Genomic DNA, 14,568 nt, shown 5'->3' on the forward strand with positions numbered 1-14,568 from the left:
TTGAGTTTGAGACCAGGGGCAACATGGCAAGACCCCATATCCACAAAAATAAAAAATTAGCTGGGTGTAGTGTCACGTGCCTGTGGTCCCAGCTATTCGGGAGGCTGAGGTGGGAGGACTGCTTGAGCCCAGGAAGTTGAGGCTGCAGTGAGCCACGTTTGCATCACTGTACTGCAGCCTGGGTGACAGACTGAGACCCTGTCTCAAAAAACTATCAGTCTCATTTACCTAGTTTCTCAAGCCAAACATGTAAGCAATTCTCTGATTTCTGTTTTTCTTGGCTTCCACATTCAATCTAGTAATATGTCTATGGTGACTTTACTTTCAAAACATCCCAAATATGTCCACCCTGGTCTAAGCTATTTTCCTTTTGTGGGCTACTGTAGTAGCCCCCTAACTATCTTGTTTCTCCCCCACAGTATATTCTACATAAGTGGTCTTTTAAAAATGTAAATTATTCTGTGTAAAAGCTAGTAATAAGACAAATAAAATGTAATGTTCTTCCTCTGGCTAAAACATTCCAATGGGCTTGCCATCATGCTTGGAATAAAATCTCTACTTATTATGGTTACAAGTCTCCCTCTGTGGCACTGCCTGTTTCTCTGTTGTCCTGTGCTCCCTCTTCACTGGCTACCATGTTCAGGCATCCTTTGTTTCCTCAAGCAAGTTGAGCTTGTTTTTTGCCTTAGCACATCTGTACTATGTGCACTTCTCCTGGTTAATTCCTTCCATCATTCTGATCTTGTGCTGGTTCTTGCTTGTAATACTTCCAGGTGACCGTTACTCCTCCTTCTCTTGCAAATCACATTCTTTTGGGAATTTTGCCAATGGGAGATACTGGAAGGAGACTGGGAAAAGGGAAGAAGTAAATAAAACAGAACAATTCTCTCTCCTCTCATTCTCCCTCATCCCCCTTGATATGTCTCCCTGGTTTCGGGGGCATTATCCAGCAGTGACTAGGTGACTGAGTGTCCTCTGTGGTTCAGCTCTCCACCAGACAGATCCCTCCATAATCCCAAGCATTGTACTGCCAAGCACCTGCTCCATGGTGCCACTCCTGCCACACAGTTGATCCATGTGGTCATCATCTGGGCTCCAGGAACCTCCCTCTGCTAGTGGCTTTCTGCATTGCTCATGTCTGCCACACACTATTTGATGCTCAATTCTTCCATCACCTGTGTAGCTACTTCCCTGTGTTCAATTCCCTTTGTTTGAAATACTTAGTTTCTGTTTTCCTGACCAAAACTGTTCTCAACTACAGTGTTTCATCATCAGAGCAGCCCTCACTGACCACTGGGTCACTGTCCAGCACCTGTACCCATTTCAGGTCTCTTCATTGCACTTTTTATTCTTTGCTGTTTGTCTTGTTTGTTTATCCATATATTTGCTTGGTGCTATCTTGCTTATCATTGTATCCCCAGAGCCCAGTATCCTTAGAGCCTAGAATAGTGTCTGATACGTAGTTGGTGTTGAATAAATATTTATTGAGTAAATGAATAGAAGAAATGAATTGAGATTTGGCTAAAAAAAAATACTACCCTAATGAAGAGATGACATGAATGAAGTGAATGATAAGCAGGCCCCTAAATACAAACTCTAGCCAGTGGCGGGGAGGAAAATGAAAGAGAAATCAGGCGGAAAAAATGAGAATATTACCCTTTGGGAAGAGAGTCGGTGAGAAGAAAACTAGTATTTATATAATATCTATTAGCATGCCAGTTGCTTTACACACATGATTTCATTCTGTTCCTACATCAACTCTATCAGGTGGATATGAAGAGAAAACCAAGTATCTGAGAGGTCACATGGCTCGTAAAATGCACAACAGGATTTAAGCCTACAACACCCCCCGGCTTGATTAGGACAGGCCTACGAAAGTACATCATAGCCTCAATCCATGCCCATCCCACTTTTATTGTAAATGCAGAATTTTAAAATGCAGATAGATAAACTACTATTTCTAAAGAACTTGTTTTATCCTGTTAAACCAATAGCCATCTTAAACTAGGGAGTTTAAGAATTTGAGACACTTTTGAAATTGATTCTCATCTTTTTCTTGCCCTTTCTCCCTCAAATAAATTGCAAGGCACCATGATCCACACCACTAAGTAACCAACTTTATCATAAGCTAAATAAAGTAGGCCTTTGGAATTTTCTTCCAGGTTGACCTCAGAATAAGCCTGTTGTAGTGATTTACTCTGCAGTAAGGAAGGGGTTTAGGGGATAGGCCTACCCCATATATCAGCAGCATCCCATAGAACACTAAGTTGTTATTCAGGTATGTGCTACATATGGCATCAATAGAGAAAGATGGCCTAGTTCCCCTCAAATTTGCCAGGCCCTTTATTTATACAGACATCTGCTATGTTTTGTTGAATTTTATTGAAGAACCCTATTATCTTAAGGAGGACAATTGAATTCTCAGTCCTGTTCTGGGTTTCCTGCATTATGCCAAGGTCTGAAAATGGTGGATGATGTTACTGTTTTGCTGCTTATAAGGAAATTGAGAAATAAAAGCCCAAAATGGTGGAGCAAATGATTTTTTCCTAATGCTAATTTCTCGTTTGGTGGATTCAAGTCAGGCCTTTAACATGACTTTGACATTGCTTTTATCCTGATTTGTTCTTAAGACTGTTCCCTATGCCCAAACGTCATGCTCGCAGACACTGAAGATGTACAGCAAACTAACAAATCATGGAAATTAAATAGCAATAAAACTGTTATTAACTTCATATAAAAATATTATCCAGTATTTAAATGGCAATTATTTCCAGAAACTTGGCAATTGTAACCATACAAATGATTCAATTGGTTCCAGTCACAGTCCATATTTGTTTGGAAAGGAAATACCAGTAGTGTTTGAAAAATGGGTTATTAAAGACCTTGGTTTGCTGAAGGTGGCTCATATCTTCTATTTGCTAACACAGCATCTTGTTGGGGAAAAAAATAATAAGTGCAGCTTTTCCCTATCCCAGATTATTTTCACTACGGATCTTTAGAGCAGGAAATAAAAAACAGTTAATGGTCATGGGGCATGTGGAATTAGTTTAAGCAAAGCCAAACCCTGGTCCTGCTGACCACCACCTCTTTCCTGTGCTGTTTTGTCTATGCTAGCCTTAGAATATGTCAACAAATCTCTTTTAAGCTCAGATGGGGAGAAGGGATGGTGATTCTCTCTTTCTGTAAGGGAGTAATTTACAACAGATGTGCCTTTTTAGAAAGGTACAAGTTTGGCTTGTAAAATATTTGTAAAGAAAAATAGCCTCTGGATTTCACAAAGTAGTCCTTACTTGATTGTGGAGATGTCACAAAGAGCATTGTTTTTCTAATACTAATATGATTCTTTTCTCTCACAATTTGATTATAACTCAAGGTTAGTTTTGGGGAAGACCCAAGTTTAAATATCTAAAACAATGTACCGAAAAAATACCATATGGGACTCGACAGCTTTTTGACAGTGACCTGAAAGGAGCCCAATTTCAACCATGAGACATGGGTTATAGTCCCAGGAACTCTTTTTAACTAGTAATGAAATCTTAGCTTCTCCAAGCCTCAGTTTCCCTATCTGTAAAATGGAGGAACCATATGACCCTGCCATCTCAAGTGGAAAGATAAATTAAAAATGCTTTATAAGCCATAAAGTCCTATAAATGATGTGATTAGTTTCATAACAAATCTATTTAAGAAAAAAACTTTGAGGGCCCCATACCTTGTGTATATGACTTTTTGTAACTTATACAAAAGACATAATCGTAATAAAATAATCGGAATCTTTCTTTAGATAAGAACTGTACTAGTAAGTATATTAGCAACAGAAGTTGTGCTACTTAAGATTAAATAACTCTGGCGCTGATTCAGCCACGAGGCTTATTGAAGAACAGCTCACTGATTCTAAGTTTTAACTGAGTAAGCATTAACAGATAAAATCACATGATAAAAGGCATGCATCTTATGAGTATAACCAGTGGCCTTCAGAGGACATACAACTTCCAGTGGATGAGGAATACTGTAAACAGACGAACCTTCTGCTCAGGTGCCATTTTTCAAGTCCCATATCTCAGATAAGAACACATACAACTGGAGGCACCCAAAGAGAGTGAGCATGAATTGAGGCAGAAGTGTGAGGTGGATCTTGAGGCAACTGATCTTTAGTTTCTTCAAGCTGGGAATGAGAATAATATCCATCACCCTCGTGTGATGGTTGTAAGGATCATATATGATGATACATATGACAAAGAAGTTTTACAAGCATGAAATAATATTCCTGAGATACAAGGGAGAAAATTGTCATCTTTATTAAGATTTAATACAATTTAACTTTTAAAAGTGTTGTAGGATTTCCTTTTTCAGTCTCTTCAAATTGTTAATGACTGATGTTTACTGAGTACTTCCTATGTTCCAGATATTTGTGGATTTTATGGCTTTAATGGATTAATTTAATTTTATAACCATCGCAAAGGTAGGTTGAGTTATTATCCTCATTTTACAGATGAAGAAGTTAATAAATTGCTCAAAATCACCGAGCTAAGAAAATGATGGAAGCAGCATTTGAACCATACTTAGCAAGAGAGCCAGTTACTAAGAAATCCACTCATCTTCTAAATGTGGTCATCTAGAATTATAGAGTGCCCACCACCTTCTCTAAACTCTCAACTGCCTTCTCAGTTCTGCATTTGAGTTTTCAACCATGTTTAAACACATATTTGAAAATGAAGTAAACAATTTCGAAAGAAGATTTTTTTAAAAAACAAACATACATCTACAACTTTTTCATTAGAAGTTGAGATTTAATAAACCAAAAAAAAAAAAAAAAAAAAAAAAAAAAAAACCTAGCCCAGCATTTGCTATCTGGATTCAGGAATGAGCTCAGTGTTTGAGCTCAGTCAAGCTTTGGTATTCTCACTCAAGCTTTAACTACTGAGCTTGTAGAAAGAGCAGGAGAAATTCCACCCACCAACAGTATTCTCAAATAAGCTTTCAACTGACTCTGAAGGGCAGAGACTATTCAGTCCTTTTTATCTTATCTGTAAAATGAGTAAACCTAACCAGGAGGGGTTTTAGGAAACATCTTATTTCACCTTTTCTTTTTTCTTTTCTTTTCAAATGAGGTCTAAGGACAGGCAGTGACCTGTAATCCTGATGGCGCTTCCACATTTTCTTGTGCTTTATTTTCAATGTAATTCACAGGCTCACATGCTTTCACATTTCAAAACCTTTCCACAATTTGTTCATTTTGATTTTACAGAAAACCCTGTGAGGCATACAAATTCTTATCTCAAAACTTGCGTTATCTTGGTTGAAAGTAGCCTTTGTTACTTATTTTCCAGAATCTCTGGATACTTGGGAGCCCGAGTGTCACAGCGTCTGTTGTGGCTTCTATCAGAATTAGCCTAGAACTAGTCCTCTTTGGCCTTTTCACTTGGAGTCCATCTGAAAGCAGAACTTCTGGGACAAGAGCCTGAGATGGGATAATCTATAAGGCCCCGTTTTCCTGGCTGCTGGCCAGGCGATTAAGTCAAAGGTTTTGATATTGATATTGATAAGGTTCTTTTAAGACCTTTCAAATACAGGTCCCTGGGTATCCTTAAGAGATCTGTTCCAGAACCTCCCATGGATACCAAAATCGTATCCAAAATCTGTGAATGCTCAAGTCTCTGATATAACTGCCCATTGGTAGAATCGATGGACGCAAACCCACTGTGTGGAGGGCTGACTATATTTGCAGGACAGTTAAAAAGGGTTTTCTTGGCTGGGGTGTGGTGGTTCACACCTGTAATCCTAGCACTTTGGGAGACCAAGGTGGGACGATTGCTTGAACCCAGGAATTTGAGATAGCCTGGGCAACACAGCAAGACCCTCTCTCTACCCACAAAAAAAAAAAAAAAAAAAAAAAAAAAAGCCAGATGTGGTGGTACACACCTGTGGTCCCAGCTACTTGAGAGGCTGAAGTGAGAGGATTGCTTGAGCCTAGGAGGTTGAAGTTGTAACGAGCTGTGATGGAGTCACTGCATTCCAGCCTGGGCAACAAAGCGAGACTTCATCTCAAAGCAAAAGTTGGGGGGTTCTTCAGTTTTTGGCTCCAGGGAACTCTCCCTCCTGACAACAGGTACATCTGCATTGCTGGATGCTTGCTGTAAGGTTTATTTACATTTAATAAAAACTATGTACAGCCTTTTACAAATAATTTTTGTTGACTTAGAAGTTAACATGGTTAGCAAGTTTTGTTTCTGTCTTGACTTTGTCATTTGTGCTTCTGATCGGAGATATTTTCCTGCCTCCTAGTCAACTTCTCAGTCTTCTCATCTTCCTTCTATCTGTGAGAGTATCTCTTTTCCGTGTTTTCCTCTCCCTCTTCTCCTTTGTCTCTTCCTCTCTTTTTTTTCCTTCTTTCTCTTTCCTCACTTTTTCCTGTTTTTTTTTTTTCTTCCATTCTTTCCTTCCTGGCTTTTATTATAACTCTTAGAGTGCCAGCTGCCACTTAAAAATGCCTGTTGTTTGCATTGTCTAGCCCAGGGTATATTTCTCTCCAAATTCTTTTTACGTCATAATCACCTTTAAAGTTGCATGCAAATTACATGTATAAGATTAAGTCAACAAGGTAAAGCACAGTTAAATGCCATTACAAATTATGTAGTAGAAATGAGCTCTGAAAAGCATAAGGCTACTTTGCAAAAGAGGAAGCAAATATTAAAACCAGGTAAAGACTCATTCTGCAAAAAAGCAAAAACAAACAAAAAAAAAACCTCTGCCAAGTCAGCAGAAGGGGGAAAAAAATCTCAGTGTAACATTATAAAGAATTTACCATCATTTTCTAAAATAGACTCTGACAAGTTAACACTGAGTCATCTGGTACAAAACTAAACATGCATAAAAGGTTTCATATAGTTAAGAATTCCCTCTAATATTTCAAAATTTTATTTTTAACATAAGCCAAAATGTTTGAGAACTGTTTTAAGATAAAAATATACTATCTTGTTAAAAGGTGTCCATTTATCCTGTTAACCTTAACTCTGAGTACCTCAGTGTCTCAATAGAGTGTTTCTATTTTTTCAAGGCTAATATCAGGAAGAGAGGCAAGGCACCAAGGAAACTGCACAAGATTTGATATAGTAAGAACTGAATAAGACACTTAGATAAGATTCAGTAGCCAAGGGACTCTGAATTGCTGAACTGCTCTCTGAGAATTTCAGTATTCCAGATTTCAGGTTGAAACATGGTTTTTTTATATCTGAAAAAGAAGAAAGATTGGCACAGAGAAAACATTTGATCACTTCTTTTTGTGCCTTTATTCACTCCATACTTCCCATCTAATGTATTTTCCATAGGTTGGAAGTATAGATCTGAGAAGAAGTCTATTTTGCACAGCATCTAAGTGAACTAGAGAAAGTAGTGGACCAAAACCATCTTTAGCATCCAACACGGGAAACATAAACATGTTCCAAACATAATTTCAGACATCATGCTATGTGAGTCTATACTTGTCCAAAGAAGAGCTCCAATCAATGGTAAACTATAATAAATAATTATGTCTCATAGCAAATATCAGCCTTACGATTCACCTTTTGCCAAAGGTTATGTAAGCAAGACTTTAAAGGACAAGCAAAATTATGATAAAGATTAATTAGCTCTTTGGGATAGAAGGTATCTCAAATCCGAATACTTCCTCCAGGAAATAATAAGGTGACCATATGCCCTGGTATAGTTCCATTTTATGCTCATTATTGTAGCATAAGATTTAATAGCTCTCCCTTTCTCCTAAGACACTCTCTCACCTTAGAAAGTGAAATAACATTGATTTTATAATAGCAATATTTGTAGCAAATATATTCTACATACCTGCTAATTCTGATTAATACAGCACAGGTGTTCAACAGATAACTTCTCAACATGGTTGACAATGACCACTATGGCAGGGTTCCTAAATGTATTAATGACTAAGCTAGGATGCAGCTCGGCAGGAAAAACCAGTCCCAGAATATTCACCCCCTGATGTCTATCACTTTGGCTTCATGTTCCCATTTAGAACAGACTCAATGAAGGGGAGAATCTGTCATTTTGGCTTGAAAGTCAATGAATAGGATTCTTCAAATATGTAAGGTATGCCTATTGATTATTTAGGTCTTTAGATTTTCTTAAATATCTCAAAACTAGGTGGTAGGTACTTTGGAAGAATCTAGTTAACTTTCTGTTGTGATATGTCATAGTAAAGTAGGCATATATTAAAGAATCACTGTATTTCAACTTTTACAGTTAGTGATGTCTTAGGGACTATTTAAAACCTAATACGAGAGCTTTTAGAAATATTGTATAAAATCATTAGAAATAGTTGTGCAATATAAATCTCACATATTCTCAGATTCATGGTTATAGCTGTTATAGGTATTTTTTTTTTTTGCATCTTCAAAAGAAACATTAATAATGCATTAAAAAAAAAAGTGTCACTACCAAGACTGGGTGATTAACTACTCTGTGATATTTCTTTCATCCAGCTGCTTTAAAAAGGAAAGCAAAAACAACAATAAAGGAATGTACCAATTTATTCTCTACAATAAAGTATTGAACATTATTGAAAAAAGTATGAAATATTGGAATGCAACATAGCAATTCCATTACCCATTGCAGGTTTGGGTCCTATACTGTATATAAAGAGTAATTACTTCATTGGTTGGAGACCACAATGAAAGAATATAGAATTTGATGACAGATTTTAAAATGAAAATTTTATCCCAAAGCATTTGCTTTTCAAAACTGCGTCAACATTACAGACCATCTTATTTTGTCTTTTGGTAGTTGAGGGTAAGGGAGTGGCGGTGGGCTGGGAGTGCAGCAGTAACAAAGCAAATGAAGATTGAGTGAATATTTAAAAATCCTTAGCCAATAATCGTACATCAGCACTTGGATTTTAAAATGGCTATTAAAAATTTTCTTCACAGATGCCTCAAGTGACACATCTTATTAATGAAGGTCCTGCACTTAATATTTGCTTGCATGATTGACATTAAATCTGGTGGTTTCTAACACATCTTTCACTTTCTACCTTCAAGTTTCTGGATTTCATTCTCTTGCTCAAGATTTTAGCTCTATGATGATTCTCAAGGCTAGATTATGGTGTCTGCATTTTCGAAACATTTTCAAATCATTTTTTTTTTATCTCAAAGGAATTACTGGTAGGAACTGAAACCTTCCTGGATAGAATAGGAAGGTCATATGGTTATTATATAGACTCTGGAGTTAGCCAGGCATTGTCCCAACCCAAGTTCTGTCGTTTTCTCTGAGCCTCAGTTTTCTCTTCTGTAGAGTGGAGAAAAATAACTACATTGTAGGATGGTTGTGAGTATTGGATGAGTTATGAGAAAAGCACTTTACACTGCTTAATGAGTGTGTTTATATTCCATTTCTTTCCAAAATTAAGATAGCTTATAAAAATATAAAAAATAGATAAGCCAAGTACCAGTTCATTTATTTCTTCTAACCATCTTCCTTTAGTAATATTAAGACAATTGGGGAAATATTCTGATTATAAAAGTAAAATATTAATTGCAAACAATTTGAATATTACAGGAAGGTATGAAGAAGATAAATTTCCATTACTGGAATATTTTGATGCATCTCCTTCATCCTTTTTTTCCCCCCCAACATAGACATTTTAAACATAAATTAGGATTACACTATATATATTAGATCATAAGCATTTTTGTTGTCATTATATATTTTCTCTAAATATTTTCTGATTTCATAACCTATCAATTGTATGTGCCATAATTAATCTCATCCAACATACTATTACTCTTTTTGTTATAAACAAAAATGCAATGAAAACATTTTCAGATGTTTACTATTTTGGAAATATCATCCCATCATTTGTAGCATTTGTTGATTTTTTTTCTCACTTAGCCTTTTAAATTTATGACTTTTGACATGTTTTAAATTTTATGTAACCATTGCTATAAATTATTTTCCTTTGTAATTTATTTTACTTTTTGTACGTTTAGAAAGTTCTTTCCTATTCCAAGGTCAGTAAATAACTTCCCTGTATTGTCTTTTCATAATTCATTTTTACTTTTAACTTTTAAAAAAAATTTAATTATATTTTAAGTTCCAGGACACATGTGCAGGACATGCAGATTTGTTACATAGGTAAACATGTGCCATGGTGGTTTGCTGCACCTATCAACCCATCACCTAGGTATTAAGCCTTGTATGCATTAGCTATTTATCCTGATGCCCTCCCTCCCCACATCACTGCCCCCCACCGCCACCACCACCTGCAGATCCCAGTGTTTGCTGTTCCCCTCTCTTTGTCTCTCTGTTCTCATTGTTTAGCTCCCACTTATAAGTGAGAACATGTGGTGTTTGGTTTTCTGTTCCTGCATTAGTTTGCTGAGGATAATGGCTTCCAACTCCATCCATGTACCTGCAAAGGACATGATCTAGTTCCTTTTTATGTCTGCATAGTATCCCATGGTATATATGTATCACATTTTCTTTATCCAGTCTATCACTTAAGCACTGATGGGCATTTGGGTTGATTCCATGTCTTTGCTTTTGTGAATAGTCTGCAATACATGTGCATGTATCTTTATAATAAAATAATGTATATTCCTTTGGGTATATACCCAGTAATGGGATTGCTGGGTCAAATGGTATTTCTGGTTCTAGGTCTTTGAGGAATCACCACACTGTCTTCTACAATGGTTGAACTAGTTTACAGTCCCACCAACAGTGTAAAAGTATTCCTATTTCTCCATAGCCTCGCCAGCATCTGTTGTTTCTTGACTTTTTAATAATAGCCATTCTGACTGGCACGATATGGTATCTCATTGTGGTTTTGATTTTCATTTCTCTAATGATCACTGATGTTGAGCTTTTTTTCGTAAGTTTGTTGACTGCATAAATGTCTTTTGGGCTGGGCACAGTGGCTCACGCCTGTAATCCCAGCACTTTGGGAGGCCAAGGTGGGTGGATCACCCGAGGTCAGGAGTTCGAGACCAGCCTGGCAAACATGGTGAAACCCTGTCTCTACTAAAAAATACAAAACATTAGCCAGGTGTGGTGCCACATGCCTGTAATACCAGCTACTTGGGAGGCTGAGGCAGGAGAATCGCTTGAACCTGGGAGGTGGAGGTTGCAGTGAGCTGAGATCCCACCATCGCACTGCAGCCTGGGCAACAAGAGAGAAACTTCATGTCGAAAATAATAGTAAGTCTTCTTTTGTGAAGTGTCTGTTCATGTCCTTTGCCTACTTTTTAATGGATTTTTCTTGTAAATTTAAGTTCCTTGTAGATTCTGGATATTAGACCTTGTCAGAGTGATTGAAAAAATTTTCTGCCATTCTGTAAGTTGTCTGTTTGCTCTGATTTCTTTTGCTATGCAGAAGGTCTTTAGTTTAATTAGATCCCATTTGTTGATTTTTACTTTGGTTTCACTGCAACCAAAATGTTGGTTGCAAAGCAGAATGTTTGCTTTAGACGTTTTTGTCATGAAATCTTTGCCTGTGCATATGCTCGTGGTATTGTCTAGATTTTCTTCTACGGTTTTTATAGTTGTGTTTTACATCTAAGTCTTTAGTCCATCTTGAGTTAATTTTTGTATAAGGTATAAGAAAGGGGTCCAGTTTCAGTTTTCTGCATATGGCTAGCCAGTTTTTCCAGCACTGTTAATTATACAAGGAATCCTTTCCTCGTTGCTTGTTTTTGTCAACTTTGTCAAAGATCAGATGGTTGTAGATGTGCGGTCTTATTTCTGAGATCTCTTTTCTATTCTGTTGCTGTATGTGTCTGTTTTTGTACCAGTACCATGCTGTTTTGGTTACTGTAGCCTTGTAATATAGTTTGAAGTCAGGTAGCATGATGCCTCCAGCTTTGTTCTTTTTGCTTAGGATTGTCTTAGCTATACGGGCTCTTTTTTGGTTCCATATTAATTTTAAAGAAGTTTTTTTCTAATTCTGTGAAGAATGTCAGTGGTAGTTTGATGGGAATAGCATTGAATCTATAAATTACTTTGGGTAGCATGGCCATTTTCACAATAATGATTCTTCCTATACATGAGCATGAAATATTTTCCCACTTGTTTGTGTCCTCTGATTTCCTTGAGCAGTGGTTTGTGGTTCTCCTTGAAGAGGTCCTTCCCTTCCCTTGTTAGCTGTATTCCTAGGTATTTTATTCTCTTTGTAGCAATTGTGAATGGGAGTTGATTCATGATTTGGCTCTCTACTTGTCTACTGTTGGTGTATAGGAATGCTAGCAATTTTGCACATTGATTTTTATATCCTGAGACTTTGCTGAAGTTGCTTATCAGCTTAAGAAACTTTAGGATTGAGACAATAGGGTTTTCTAGATACAGGATCATGTCATCTGCAAACAGACAGTTTAACTTCCTATGTTCCTATGTGAATACCCTTCATTTCTCTCTTGCCTGATTGCCCTGACCAGAACTTCCAATACTATGTTGAGTAGGAGTGGTGAGAGAGGGCATCCTTATCTTGTGCCAGATTTCAAGGGGAATACTTCCAGCTTTTGCCCATTCAGTATGATATTGGCTGTGGGTTTGTCATAAATGGTCCTTATTATTTTGAGGTATGTTCCATCAATACCTAGTTTATTGAGTTTTTAACTTGAAGGGATGTTGAATTTTATTGAAGGCCTTTTTCGCGTCTATTGAGATAATCATGTGGTTTTTGTTTTTAGTTCTGTTTATGTGATGAATTTATTCATTTGTGTACGTTGAATCAGCCTTGCATCCCAGGGATGAAGCCAACTTCATTATGGTAGATACTGTTTTTAAAAAAACTTCTTAACATTAATATGGAATGTATTGGGGGCTATTTGAGACAGATATTAAGATAGATTTTGGCTATCTCAGATGTGAATGTCTATTTTAGGTAGGATCTAACATAACTTTCCCCAGTTAAATGCCCAGTAACAATACTTATTTCCTTTGTGCATGGCACCTTATCATATACCAGTCTTTTGATGCCCATATCTCATTTTAATTAAATATCGGGTACAGTGAATGCCTTCTCATGATTACTCTTTTGTAAAATTTCTTAGCTAGTTACCTATTTATTTGTCCAACAAACTTTAAAAACACTATTAAGTTCTCCCCGTTTTCTCCAATCTAAACATTAGGATTTGCTTGAAATTTCATTAAGCCTATATATTCAACTGAAAAAAAAAACTTTATATATTTTGTACATTTCCTGCTGAAGTTTTACCTAGGTATTTCATATATTTTGTTTCTGTGAAATATTTTTTCACATAATTTTGAGGTGAAAGACATTCTCAATGGACTTCCATTGTACAACCAGCATGCTTCAACTCCAGTTTGACTTACTCCGTATGTGGATAAATATTTATGAGTACTTTGCTTCACAGACATAAATGAACTTAGCTGGTGCTTGAGAACACTAAGGGACACACAGTTGGGGCAGACCAACTTTCTAGTTTTGAAAGGAACAGGAAAAAGCCACTGGTTACTCATTTTACTCTAACGTGCACAATTGTATAGGTGAAACTAACTTTTTTTTTTTTTTTTTTTTTTTAACTGGAGAGTGTGAAAGATAAATTGATGGACCAACGTCTGTCATGACAAGTGAATGGTGACTTCTGAAGACAGTAGGGAACCCTGAGTAGCTAACTGTTCCCAATACTATTTAAGCTTTATGCGTCTTGTCTACCTAATTGACAATCCATTTTGGCATAAGCAAGATGAATAATAGACACATTTCTCCCATGTGAATTAAATTTAAAATTAAGACTCTAAGTAACTGGTATCTATACCAAAGATCGTTATAAAACTGGCCTCCATGTCCTTGGTCCCAGTGTACCCTGTTGTCCTTGGAGGAGGCACACACATCTGTCATTCACTTGCCTGCAGTTTCTGAGGTGGCGGGATGCCAGCCCTGGCCAAGTGTTCACAGTGTAGAGTGCTTTAGACTCTTCTGAAATGAAAGTCAGTATGTAAATGTGCAACATGACATTATTATTCTAGCTTCCTGGCTGCTTTCAGCAAGCACTGACTGCCACATGAGGTCTCAAGTGTTCTGGCATAGTGTGCAAGTGTTCAAAAGAAGTTAAAGTAATGAAATTGGATCTACATTTCCATAGATATTCAAGCTGGCATGGAGGAATGGAGTCATAGAATCAGGGTTGGATGGTCTCCACCAAACAGCCTAGGCAAGTGCCTGTGATGCCAGGCTACTAAGCAGAATTTTCAATTGTGAAAGGCCACCACTGTTTCTTCCTTTGAGTCTAAAATTGCAAAATATGCACATTTCTCCTAAGGTCACTCCACTCTCTAGGTGCTTAAATTTAATGCTCAATCTCTGCCCATCCGTGACCTGGAGCACACCAGCTTTGCTTAAATTCAGTGTTTTAAAATGAACTAAGCACCAAAAAGGGGAAAAAATGTTTAGTTAGAACCTAATACAGCATATACTACTGTATAAAATATATGACTATTATTTTTAAGAAGGAGGTCAGGCTTAGTTTGTATATGATCTAAGTAGTATCCACATCGTAGATTCCGGGTTTTGGTGGTTTGTTTTTTTTTTTTTTTTTTTTTTTTCAG

The 14,568-nt window shown here is 36.9% G+C and overlaps 1 protein-coding gene across 17 annotated transcripts in view; it reads left to right on the forward strand.

The window, feature by feature from the left end:
• Nucleotides 1-14,568, forward strand: part of LOC105491971 (multiple C2 and transmembrane domain containing 1) — a 598,621-nt gene that overhangs the window by 574,289 nt on the left and 9,764 nt on the right. The gene's annotated exons all lie outside the window — the stretch shown is intronic.

The sequence above is a fragment of the Macaca nemestrina genome, chromosome 6, assembly GCF_043159975.1.
Source record: "Macaca nemestrina isolate mMacNem1 chromosome 6, mMacNem.hap1, whole genome shotgun sequence".
Taxonomy (NCBI): domain Eukaryota; kingdom Metazoa; phylum Chordata; class Mammalia; order Primates; family Cercopithecidae; genus Macaca; species Macaca nemestrina.